At 39.5% G+C, this 14,106-nt stretch overlaps 1 long non-coding RNA gene across 1 annotated transcript; it reads right to left on the bottom strand.

Moving 5' to 3' along the window:
• Window positions 1–2,052: 2,052 nt before the first annotated feature.
• LOC121889468 lies at window positions 2,053–2,710 on the bottom strand. The gene is made up of 2 exons (XR_006093543.1): window positions 2,524–2,710; window positions 2,053–2,416 (listed from the first exon to the last, which is right to left on the bottom strand). It is a non-coding gene; the product is annotated as an uncharacterized LOC121889468 (long non-coding RNA).
• Between the last annotated feature and the right edge of the window lie 11,396 nt (window positions 2,711–14,106).

Raw genomic sequence — 14,106 nt, 5'->3', positions numbered from 1 at the left:
ACCATAAAAAATCATTATTTTTTAACAGTGTTTTTTAACCACAGTGTTGTCACACCATAAAACATCTTTTTTTTTTTAACAGTGTTTTGGAAAGCAGCATATTATGGTCCTATGGGTCGTTCTGGAGAGCATTAAAATGGCCGATCGATGGCATAAACATAACTACAGGTTGTTTTTTGCCAGCTAAATTTTAGAACTATACTGTCTTGTATTTAATTATGAGGATGTGTTGGTTCTTACATGTATCTTTTTGGAAAGCGATAATCACAGATGCATTATATGATTAGTATATTAAAAGTAACACCATCGCCATTGCCTCCATGCATACAGTTTTAGTAGCATTATTACAAGAAAATAAGACTTTTTGTAACTTTATAACTATAATATTTTTTTTCTAAGCAAGCCAGAGAAAAGTAGTTATTATCTATAGCAGCGGGATTCAGAACCCATGAACTAAATTTCTAATCTTTGGAGACTCTCCTGCTCACACCGCAAATATGATGAAAAATAGAACAGAATAAATTTTAGGCTTGAATGTTCATTCTTCATCTTGGAAATTTTACTTTGAATTCAATCATTCAAACGTTTTATACGGTCCTCATTTGTGGATGGAGTTTGCTTAGTCGTCACGGATCAGATATATCCAAATGTTGGTTTCATGCTATGCAAGTTGATTTTCTTATTGTACTGATATGAACTAGAATGACTGGCTGCTTGTAAGGTTGGACATTAGCTGGAAAACAGATGCTATGCTTTAGAAAATGGACACCAGTAACATAAAGTAAACATGACGTGCCATTAATGAGCTTAAACATGAAACACCATCAGTATTCTAACGTTTGGATTCATAGCACAGTACAGAGGCGCAGCTCTCTCAGTCGGCTTCATCTTCTTCTTTGTCTTCCAGCTCGTGTCTTTTGTCATTTATCATTCTGTCATCTCACATGCCTGCAGTCATCACTCACCGCCTGTCTGTTCTCCCTTATAGACATTTTTCCCTTTTACACACCTAAACTTGGAAGGTTCTTATACCCGTATTTTCGTGTAATCTTTGTTCAGCATCTTTTCTGTTCTGCTTTCACTTCCCCTCTTCTCGCCCTTCCACAGGATGACACTGACTGTGCAGCAGAAATTAAAGGCTGAGCTCTAATCTCTGACAGCAGCAATAAGTGCAGGCCAGCAGCTCAGGGCGTCAGACCCCATTATAAACACAGACGCTGTCGGCTCAGAGTGGTGATGACAAACTGCACAAAGCATCCATGTTGATAACAGAGACTACCCTGCCCTCCCTTGTTAAACCATGACACCATTTAATGCTTTCAGCTGTGCTTGCCTCTGTCATTAAATAATAATGCTAAAAGCACTTCTATTACTACTATGAACAATAATAAAACCATAATTATTGTTATGCTCTTTTGAATAGTTGCAATTACAGTTCACAACTCCAACACAACAGGTGTGAACATTCAGCTTGGGACTGGTGAACATATTGGTGCATTTAGCAGCTACAGAGTCAGATATTTGACTCAGGAGCTGGTGGAGACCAAACCAGAGCTAAAAGGAGTGACCATTGGACTTACATTCATCTAAATCTGGACACTAAAACAACTCCAAATGAACAAGCATACAGTACACCTCAAAAAAAGAAAAGAAAGGTGTCATCACAGTGTCTTAAATAACAGTCAGCATTGATATATTGAAAGACACACAGTTCAACTCTTTTCTTTTTGGTGACACCAGTTTTAGATTACCATGATGAAAAAAATCCAACATATGGCTTCAATATAAGACTTTCATTAACAGTTAACTGAGGCCTTATTAGATGAGTATGTTTTTGAGATAAAAATCTTGTTTGTACAGCTTCAAAAAAAATTTTATGGTCCATATCTCCTCTGGGTGATTTGACTCATGTAGGACTTTGTTTGCCCTCTCTTGAAGTACACCAGCCTCGTCTAAATGTGTCCCAGTGTTTCAGACAGCCGTGGCTCCTTTGTGTGATTTTTATTTGCATCCTGGTGATGCTGCCTGGTGCTGCGATGAGTAATTACGGAATAAATGAAAAAGATTTATTTTTCTACCATGTCACAAACTGGGTTCATCAAGAAAGACATTACTTGTTATAATAGTTCAATTTAGGACCCAAATGCACCCACAGACCAGGAGACACAGGGATGGTTAAGGACAGTTCATTGTAGCTTGAGTTGAAGATGGATCTGATGGCTTAGCTGACAAATTATTTGGTTTTGGATACGACAAAGGGGCTGGGAATGGCAGCGGTGCAGGGCGAAGGACTGAAGCAGGCTGAGGGGCTCAAGTCAGGGCAGAGCGAACATGAGATCCCCAATCCAAACTGGCAAACAGCAGATGAGGCAAACAGCAGATGAGGATGAGGCTGACGTAGCAGGTGTACTGGGAGCTGGGGTGGTGAACCCGAGGCACAGGCAAAGAACAGAGTTAGCAGCGTTCAGGAGGTCAGAGAAACACACAAGTAGCTTACAAGAAGCTTAGCTGTAGCAACTGTACCGCATTGGTGACTGAATGATCTGGCAAAGTCGAGAGAGATGAACCAGGGCTTTATACTGCTGTGGCTTATAGAGTTGATTAGTAGATCAGCTGCAAGTACTCAGGTTGAATGGGAGAGTGAAACCAGGAGGCCACGCCCAGCATACGCCCAAACACAAACACAGAGAGAGACAGACTGGGGACAAACATGAAACACTAGGAAGGGAGAACCATGGGAAAACACAGAGACCTGATCTCCTAACATTACTGTACACATTTTAGGCACATATTAAAATCTCTTTTGTCTTTGAACTGCGCTCAAGCTGTTAGATATTATATATTATGTCAAATATGTCCCAGATAGCCTAAGAATATACAAAGGCAAATTTATTTAGACATGATTATACAAAGAGAAAGACAATGAAAATCCGATTTTATGAATTCTTCCCACAGTGCAGATTCACATCACTTGTCTCAACACTTTCAATTTGCCCTTGGTCATCTCTGGATTTATGATTTATAGAATCAGTGTGTTTAGTTCCCTGCTGACAGACACAGCTGCATTAGGCCAGGTCAGGGTCAGACATCCATACAATGATAACTTTCCTCCATTACCAGCAGTTTCTTAATTATACCAACCCCGCAAGGCCTGTTAGCCAGGGCGCAATTACAATTTTCAATTATGGCCTAAAAGGGTTGTCACATTAGGTGTTGCTCTGAAACCTGCAGAGGTATTGATTATAGCTCATTAATCACAACACAAAATGTCTGCTTCATTTTGTAACTGTGTGTGGAAAACGGGTGAAATGTTACAGTTAGAGAATATATGTGCATTTATTCAATTTGTTCTTGAAAAGACTAAAGGCTTGAAAGAGGTACATGTATTTTTTCAACATGAAGCGCATGATGACCGGCCAGACAGACACACTGTTTCAGTGTGATCAGTTGGGCAAGCTGTATATGATTAGAGGTGGTTTAGATGGGGAAAAGAGTCTCAATGTTCCTCTGAGATCACGAGGAAGATTGTTGCAAATCTAGAACGCAAAGCAAAGGCACGCTTCATTTAGGGTGAAAATTACCTAAAAATGATCAAGGTAACAAAAGAGTCAACAACAAAAGTCGGGAGTGTTAGAGAAGTATATAAGAGTGGTGCAGGATATGGATGAGGGCAGTGTGACAGCGGTGAGGTGTGCAGTTGGAGTGACGGATGGGTTCAAGGTGGAGGTGGGATTACATCAAGGATCAGCTCTGAGCCCTTTCATGATTGCAATGGTGATGGACAGGTTGACGGACAATGTCAGGTGGGAGTCTCCGTGGACTATGATGTTTGCAGATGACATTGTGATCTGCAGTGGGAGTAAGGATGTGGGGGAAAGCTTGGTGAGGTGGTGGTATGCACCAGAGAGAAGAGGAATGAAAGTCAGTAGGAGCAAGATGTAATACATGTGCACGAATGGGAGGGCGGACAGCTGAATGGCAAGGATGCAAGGAATAGAGATGGCAATTGTGGATGAGTTTAAATACTTGGGGTCACCTGTTCAAAGTACTGGTGAGTGCAGAAGAGAGGTGAAGAAGAGAGTGCAGGCAGGGTGGGATGGGTAGAAAAGAGTGTCGGGAGTGATCTGCGACAGAGGGGTACCTGCCAGAGTGATAGGGAAGGTTTACAAGAGGGTAGTGAGACCAGCTGTGGTGTATTGTTCGTAGGCAGTGGCGCTGACAAAAAGACGGGAGGCAGAACAGGAGGTGGCAGAGTTGAAGATGTTGAAGATTTTCTTTGGGAGTGACGAGGATGGACAGGATTAGGAGTATATTAGAGGGACACAGGGATCAGGTTGGAAGGTTTGGAGACAAAGCAAGAAAGGAAGGATTGGGATGGTTTGGATGTGTGGAGGAGAGATGCTGGTTATACTGGGAGAAGGATGTTGAAGATGAAGCTGCCAGGCAAGAGGAAAAGAGCAAGACCAAAGAGTGAGGTTTATGGATATGGTGAGGGAAGACATGCAGGTGGTTGGTGCAACAGAGGAAGATGCAGAGAACAGGAAGAGATGGAAATGGATGATCTACTGTGGTGTCCCCTAACGGGAGCAGCCGAGAGAAGAAGAAGAAGAAGATCAAGGCAACAAAATGACTGAAATTAAATCTCGCAAATGCACTTGAATTCAAAGCATATTTGCCTTTTGAAAACATGATAATTTCCAAACATGTTCATATGCTGATTCCTGATCAGGGTCTTGAGAGGGGTAAAGCCAATACACAGAAAAAAATGAAAACAATTGTGAAATTTCACTTTCTCAATATGTGCACACAACACAGACATTTAGAGGTGCAAAGGGCACAAAACAGATTGGGAATAGCAGTCACTCTGTTGCAACAGAGTTCTAGCTTGGCACTGTTTAGGCTTGAGCTCATCCCAGCATGCAATCAGGGAAAGAAGAAATTCTTTAAACTACTGCATTCACATAACAGAGTAATCTATCAGGATTGTGTGCTTGCAATTGGCCAACCTATAGTGTCTTGCTGCATTACGTCCCATTGCGTTTCAGGAAAAGCTGACTTTTTTTGCCAGACAACCCTGCATTTTTTTGCCAGAGCCCTATATCAGGACCCCCACCGTGTCAAGTGTTTTATTATCTCCCACCTGTTTTTCAAGGTTTGGCAACTAGAAGAACTTGGTTAAGGTTAGGGGAATATTGAAATCATAGTTAAAACAACTCTTAAGATATATTCAGACAGAAAGTGTAACAAATTTTTCGCATTACGTCATTTGTGCTAATTTGACTGCTGTCTGTGTTTATGCATGTTTATTTACTGACTGGACAGATGTTAGCATAACTAGCTGTGTATATGTTTGTGTGGTGGCTCAGCCTCTGACTGACCTCAAAACTCAGATGACACTCTTCTGAATTATTTTCTTCCAGTCTCAGTCCTTTTTCCTTTTGTCTCTATACGTTTATGAGGTAGATTCATGAAGCCACGAGATCAAATTTTTGCTCAAGTTGAAACATTTACAACATGCACGAACATGTCTTTACCATACTTCACGCTTTCCTGCATGAATATAGATCTAACTGCTCCTGCACTTCTTTCAATTGACTTTGTTTGCTATCGTGCCGTATCTAAAATTTGCGTCACATTCTGCGTGAACACCGAACACTAGCAGCTCTGTGAGGCTGCAATGCTCCTTGTAAAGAAAACCAAACAGTTTGACACAGTAAGCCAGTACAAGTAAAATTTTGACTGGATCATGGATCACCAAAGTTTACAAAAAACATAAATATTTGCACCAAATTGCATGGTTATCCGTTTTCACATTTGTTTAGATGTTTCACTCCAAACCACAAATGTCAACCTTGGGGTTAGGGTTGGCTCTTCCAGTAGTTGTTGAGATATTTCAACGTGGATCCAAGTGGTGGATGGGCAAACCAACTGACAGACTGCAATCCTAAAGCCATTCAGATAGCCTAGCTAAATTATTAAATGTTAAAAGACAGCAACATCACTGTCAAGGTGTTTGTTCACCCAACCATCTGCCCCTGATATCCTCCCAAGAGTTTTGGGACACTGTAACAAAGTCACACTATTGTACGTACTTCCACCTTTGCTTTTGTGAGAGGACAGTTATTATTCACATGACCACAAAAGGTCACTTGTCAGAAAAACATAAATTGTATAAAACATTTGGACAAATTATTGATGTTTTCATGCAATTTAGAGTTTACAGTTTATCTGATATGCATGTCCAACTCTTGCACCAGACAAAATGTTGATATCGGACAATAAAGCAAATCCACCAAGACAGTCAATGAGACTGGGTTTATGTTTTTAATTATTTACTCAAACAATATCATAACTCATGATCACAATGTTTCACTTACCATCATTTTCCTTATATTGTGTTTAGATGTCACTGGTGACACAAATACATCTATTCTAAAGGGAGGTAAAAGACTCTCTGATTGAACGACCATCTGCTTCAGACTCTTAATTGTGTGAATCCTGATTGTAAACAGGTTAAACCCCTTGACCCTGCCTCAAACATTTTCATTTTCTCTCACTGTCTCCACATCCCTGCTTCCCGTTTACACACACAAACACACACAACATGCACGCTTACTACAGCACGTATTCACATTCTACACACACACCAACTGTTCGGTCTGAAGCTTGATCAGTCAATCTGTCAGATTTTTGGTTACTAAGCAACCTCTCATCCTCCAGTAATCAACCAACTGTCAAAGTGTGTCTTGATATTGACATTTCTTGACAGAGACTAAATGGTCTCACATTATTACACATAGTCAGAAATTAACTTCTGCTCGAGGCACAGATGCCCTCAAATGTTCATAAAATGAGCAATAAAGGCTCCTGATTGGAGGTAAATTTTTCCTTACATTTCACTATGTTTACATTTTATATATTGACTTGCCAAAGTCATAGTGAATTCAATTGATGTCCCCTGTGGGCAAACACAGGTGATGTGCAACCTATTAACACAACCTTATAAAATGATAGCTATGTTGTAGAATCACCATCATTTCATCATTTCAAAGACTTGCCACTTTTGGCATTATGGAAGTTACCGGAACCTTTTAATTCAGTTTATTTCCTGCTAATACAATCACCATCATTTCAAGGAATGACCTGCCACTTTTGTGGCATTAAATGATTTACTCTTGATATTCAAATTCTGTCATTTTCATCATCAAATAACCAAATCAGAAAATAGTACTCTATTATGCTACTTAGCGATAAGCTAGCTGAGCTAATTATGGCAACAATTCAACTACAGTAATGTTAGTTTGCAAGCTAATGTTAGCTAAAGCCAGCTAAATTAGGATAACTTTATTATAATAGTAGATATTGTTTCACATAATTGTAATCAAAGTATAAATATTATCTAAAATAACTATCAACTTGGTGATATGTTTTTTTCTAAAGCGAAAATTATAGATAGCATTGTTCACATGTATCACATGGTGAGTAGTGATGTGAATGACAGTTGTGATGTGGTCCACAGAAAATATAGATATAAATATATAACTATAACTGATAAAGAGGGAATGATGATAGGAAACGCTTACGGGCAATTTTTGACCCACTTATGGAAAATTTAGGTAATAATACAAAAACTTGATTTCCTTTAAAAACTAAAGAGGTGAATATAAAATTTGAAAAAAGGGAAATTAAGCAAGAATTTTGAGGAATACCTGCAATAATATTGCAAAAAAACATTACTTCTTACCTGCTGCATGCCATATATCGCTATCATATTTAGGCCTTGAGTCGTATTTGATACTACAGTGCAGTATTGAATCTTGCATAAAGCCAAACTGCGCTGCCCTATTATTCACAGCTGAGTGCCATCCTGGAAGACAGGTGAAGTCTGACAGCCATTCAAAGTGTCTCACCTCAAAGACCGGGACTTCTGATCTGTAAAATATTTGGCTCACTCACACCAGCTGCACACACGGTCTGTTCCCCCATTCTTCTGGAAATGTCAAGGCCTCAACAGCTAATAATATAAAATTGCATGTCAAATACACGCTGCATATTGCTGTTCTGACTGAGTTTCTGTGTGTGTGTGTGTGTGTGTGTGTGTGTGTGTGTGTGCACCCTTTTCTGCCCTCTCTAGTTGCTTGGACACCAGTACTGAGAGGCTGACCTGTGTTTCACACATTGTGTGCCAACTCTCCACTTTACCAAGAGCGATATGTGTGTGTCTGTTTGTGTGCTTTCGTGTTTATACGCTCATCTGAATATTTGTTTTGTGCTTCCGTGTGTTTTTTTTTAAAACTTATTTTGGGCACTCTGCTTTTCTGTGATAAAAAAACAAACACTTTAGGCATGGTAATGCGTGTGTGTGTGAGTAGGAGAGAGTGTTGGCTTTGTGGGGAGACGCTTAGCAACATTTATGCCAGCATATGGACCGTGGGTGTGGGACAGAGAGGGAGCGGGCACCAGGGCCAGACCGGTCCTGGTGGGAGGTGGCAGTATGCATGCAGGGTTGCAACTTGGGTCTGGATTATTCAGATTTGATAAACTACTAGTCACACAAATCTTTTATCAAACTTTTTACAACTTAAATCTGGTCTGCTGCTGTATATTGATGTCAGTCAGCCAAAAAAACATTGCAATCATGCAACAAGTAAAGTATTTGATGCGCTTTATCTTCTCACGCTGAAAGTTTAATCAGGCCGCAAGTATTCAAGTTACAGTTTTAATTTTGTTGTTGTTGGTGTACTCTCTCTAACAACAGCTTTTCTGAATCACATCAGCACACAGCAGCGGACAACAAGGTGAGATCATGCACAAAGTGGGATGAAAGCCCACACACCAGCAGCATCTTGATGTGGTTGACTTGTCAGGATTTCCTGTTACTGTCCAATTTTTCAGTATGCATCAATTCTCCAGAAAAAAACTGAATTTGTTCCCCATGTCAGCACCTCCCTGTTTGGATAAAGCATCTGGTTTGTATTACAGGTGTCAATGACGCGTGTCAAATGATGCGTTTGACATCTAAATGCTGACCTCAGAAAACGATGTTAAATGGCGCAATCAGTCTCCAACTGGAGTTGAATTTTATTGATTCCTTTTGTTTAATTTTTCTGTAGGTTCTGCTAAAGTGACAGAGTTAATATCAGTTCATATGCTTTACATATATATATAGAAATATATATAGTCTATGTCTGTCTCACATCTACTCTAAAAATAAAACATGACTAGAAGTTCAGTTTTCAAATCATTTCTTCTTATTTGGCTTTTGGAGCTGAGGAGATGCTGAATTATGCCAACCAGGGACTTTTTTTTTTTTTAGCAGTTTGCCATCAGACATTATTTTCCACAATCAAACACTGTGTTTTAAATCACATTTCTTATAGAAAGAACAAATGTCATGTTTTTGAAATCTTTAAAGTGAGGGCAGAATTGAGAAATTGCAAATTAAATATTGTGCTTTATTCATTTTGCCTTCTGCGTTTTATACAGCTGTATGTGTGTTTGAGTGTCACAGATATGTGTGCACTGTACTGTTGAGTCTTAGAGCTCGGCCACATCATCTCCACAGAGCATAATTACCCTTCACTTATTATACATATAAATTACTGCCAAGTTATTAGGCCTCTTTCCCTGTTTTCTACTCTTTTATTTAATTTATCTTCTCATCTTCATCATTGTTCCTTCATTTCCTTCTCTTCTCAATCTCTTGCACTCTCACCTAATTTTATCTTTTCCCTTTACACCTTGCGTCCCCCCGCCCGCCTCTCCCACTCCATCTCCCCGTGATAGAGCCTTTAGATCTCGTTAGTGCCCTAACTCAGACAAGTCACATTCTCACCCTCTGCCATGGTGGAGGAGGTGACGAGCAGCATGGAGGCCTTTCATCGCCATGTGGAGATGCGCTGCAGGTTGCCGATCTCAAAGCAGAGCCAATTCAATCAGTACAGTAAATGGACTAAGCAATAAAGCTTGTGCAATATCAATGTGAACCCATTACTAATGAAGTAAGGTCTTTAAAAAATACTGATAGAGTAGTAAAAACTGGCCTGTACGTTTTTAATTGTACATTTTCTGAGGAAAAACATGCCTTTTTCACCAAATTTTGAGGCTGTTTTCACTGAATAAAGATACATCACCAGGGATTTTATTTGCTTCTCAATATTGCCTCATCCTCATCATCCTCGACAGGAGACATATTTGCAGCTGTGAGCATTGTGCCTTCTCATTTGACAAAGCAAGCTGTTTGAGTCAACTTTCCAGTCGCCGTAGCAACAGCGCGCACACACACACACACACTCACACATAGAGTCAAATGACCTTGGCACAAACCGTATGGACGCTTGTTATTGCTCATCTTGCTTGAGTCCATTTGCAAAGAAGGTAAAGGAGGGATGAGGGGGAGAAGATGAACTTGTGAAAAATGCAAAAGCTATGAGGTTTGTTTGTGCAACTGCCAGAGGAGGGTGCTGTTTACCTCAGAGGCACAACAGTTAGGGGGTCACAGTTAACGTGGACCCCAGGAAGACTAGCTGTGCTTTAGGGCACAGCTAATGGGAATCCTTACAAATAAAAAGACACATACAAGCATCTATATGCACACTGAGAGATGTACAGGGGCTAATTAAATTAATGAATCAGTTATTGCTAGGCGTCACACATCTGCTGATATATGAAGGGAAATGTCTGCTCTTAGTGGCAGTAGGGGTTTGATAAATGGAAATTTGCAAGAAGATGTCATTATTTTAAACTATCCTCCCTGATAAATGCTGAATACAGGACAGGAATATGTGTAGTCTGTCCGTGTCCCTGTCAGCATGTAATTTGGTGAGTTCTTGTAAATGTCATCTCCCGCTGATGTCTGCCATCACTGCAACATCACCCGACTCTTGTCTGCTACTTCTCAAAATATTTGATATACAGTTAATAAGTGTAACTCAAAGCCTTTCAGTCAGCTTGTCATCAGATCAGTCTTGCACTTTTTTCTTGCTGAAAAAGAGAAGAAATATACAGTATTTTTGAGGAATGCAGCCATGCAGCACTAATGAAATAAGCATTAAGTACAATGTGAGATCACTACAGAGTCTGGATATGGTAATTTTGTACATTAGTGTTGTTGAAGCATCTCAAAATACGGGCTTGTTTTGCTTGTAAGGCCCCCTTTTGAGTTGATTTGTTTTCAACCTCACTCTCAGGGAAGCTAGAAGGTTTCTGAGTGTTTTTTGTCACATTTAATCTTTTGTAAACAACGATACACAATATTTTCCATGATAAGTATTCATAATTTGTGATCCTGGTCTTCTTATTTTCAATCTGTACTGAGATATAGTATCAAAGATTTCCAAGCAAGATTCAAAGATTTGACACAAAGAAGATGCCAAACTCTTATGTATTTTTCCAGTTTATGAATGCAACAAAATTGCCATTCAGCACTCGTATACATGTCAGTTAATGCAAACATGTGACACACATGTAAGATGTAGGATCCAGTGTTGTTGGTGCTTGACTCATATTACACACTAAAAGTCAACATATCTCGGCCTCTGCTGCTGCACAAATTTTCACAACTGTATTTATGTGTCTCTTGTAATTCTCTTAACCTTATGGACTTTTTGGAAGTGCAATACTAAATTGCTGAAGTGCCCCTTTAATGTGCATAAATAGGACCATTATTTATAGAAGTAATATAAACAAAATATTATAGACTCTTTCTAATCTAAGTAAAGAGGTTCAAAAATATTGATGCCAATTCTCAATTTACAAACTTCTTGGGTTGAATCCAATATTTTACAGACTCCAAGGAAGCCAAATATGTTTACATATGAAAGCTCACACTATCATGATGATCTCTCCTTGTATTGGAGCCCCCTCAACCAGTGCAGTATTCAACCCCCCCCCCCCCCCCATTACTCACTGGCATCTAAATAGACACACATACTATCTCACCCACCATGCTGGCAGAGGGGGAGGAGGCCATGTTACACAGTTATTAATAGACACCCTCTCCACTTTCCCATTGTAAACTAATAACTATGATATGATCTCACTCTGTCTCTGAGCCTCTCTGTGACACTCCTCCTTACATTTTTCTTTCTCTCTCATTACATGTTTCCATCTCTCTTTTTTCTCCCCTCTCTACTCAGATGAGGTCTTCCAATATATACATTTCACATGCATGCATGCCTGTCGAGCGTGCTGACATATGACATATATGACACCGGTGTGTCAGCCATTCCACATGACAGCCGTGGTCGACTTAAACACATGTACTTTATTACCTCCCTCTCTTCCACCAAACGCAGAAAATTATCATCAATCTTAATAATTTACTGATGAGATACCAGAAATACTTAGATCAAAGCAATTATAATTATTTGGCAGTATTGCCCAAGTATCAGTTTTTGTATTGAACTAGCAGTTTCCTGAAGCCTGTGTTGGGTTGAAAGATGATGATGATTGATGCCTCAGGTTGATATAATGTGTATTTGAATTAAAAGCCGTCACTCAGATTACAGCTTACTTCTTTAAACCATGTTTTGATCATTTTCCTAAAAGCAAAAGTCAAACGTCCCAAATATTCCCAGTTAACGAGGGACTGCAATGGCTGATATATAGGTAAAAATCACAGTGAACAGCGATTGATATGATCTGTGGTTGTGATTTAATGTATTTAAGTCAAAAGTGTAAAACAGATATTCAAAAGTATACAAAAAATTACGTGAATGTGAGATGAGGTAAGGGATTTTCCACCCAGAATTTACATTAATTAATAATTCTTTTCATAATTGAGTGACAAGTTAATCATCTCCATGACAACTTAATCTGCTGTTGAAGTTCACGAGATGAATACAGTAGGTGGATCTTGAGTTACGCAGCTATTTTGGTTAAGAAGCTAATTTTTCTTGTTTTCCACAATTCCAGCACTTTAAAGGTACATTGTGGAGTCTTTGACCACTCGTAGGGTTATGGAGCGATGATTTTACAAATGGGTCACCGCTTTGTTAGTATCGTGCACGTTAGTGGCATGATTCACGTTATTCTGCTGATTGATTTGGTGGCAGTAACATGCCAACACAATGCAATGACAACTGCAGTAAAACAGCAGCCAGCAAAAATGAATGTAGACGATGCAGGAAGATTTTACAATGTTTAATAAAGGCTTTGCAAATGGTGTATGGGGAAGGAAATAAATTCAGCACTTTCATTAGGCCCCAAGAATACGCACAATGTGTTTAATGTAAACAGAACTTTTGCTTGTGTCCAAGAAAACTTCATGGGATGCCTGAAACATTTAAGCTCAAAATTGGTTTTATTGTTCTGGAAGTTTTATCAACACTTACTGGTATAGAATAAGGTAACCATTTTTAAAGAAGTAAATGCAACGGGAATGTATTAAAAACACAATAAAGTTGCAACATCCTAAATATTTGTTTGTCATTTTTGTTGTTAGAGGCACAGTTCACACAAAAATTAAATAAAATATTTTACTATCTGGACTATTAACCATTATGGGGTGCTCTTGTCTAGCCATATTTATGGCTAGAGAAACTATAGTCCACCTAAGAGAAAAAATGAATGTAATTTCATTCTGAACTTTACGATTATTGCAAGGAAAACCAGCTAATAAACTGAAAAACGATTTTGTATTCCACTGTGACTTTCCCAAGACAAACATCATGCTGGGATTTGCTTTGGATGGGTGTCAGAGGACAAACAAGTGTGTGCTTAACTCTGTGTCTCCATTTCTCTCCATCCATCTGTGCCTATAGAGCTACACTCTGACCCTCAGTGTGGACGCCATCTTCTCCACACTGTTGTCCTGCAGAGGCTTTATTTTTAGCCAGAGTCTGGCTCCTCTGCAAAACTTAATATGGGAATGGCATCTTAGAGCTCCTCTTTCCTCCTGCTCTGATCATACATCCATCCATACCTCCAGTCCTTCAAGACACTGAGCTGGTATCTCTAGTTCTCAAAACACCCAAGACAAACACTGTCCCTTTTCATAGCCACAGCTTCAAACAGGTGGCTGTATGACCTAAGCATGGCTCCTCCCATGGTACCACCCATTTGCTATTTTTCTGGCCTGTGATCAGGAGTCCCCTCCCCTTCCCT

Source organism: Thunnus maccoyii, chromosome 22 (assembly GCF_910596095.1).
Source record: "Thunnus maccoyii chromosome 22, fThuMac1.1, whole genome shotgun sequence".
NCBI lineage: Eukaryota > Metazoa > Chordata > Actinopteri > Scombriformes > Scombridae > Thunnus > Thunnus maccoyii.
The sequence above is the reverse complement of the archived record's forward strand: the minus strand, read 5'-3'. Positions and strand labels throughout refer to the sequence as shown.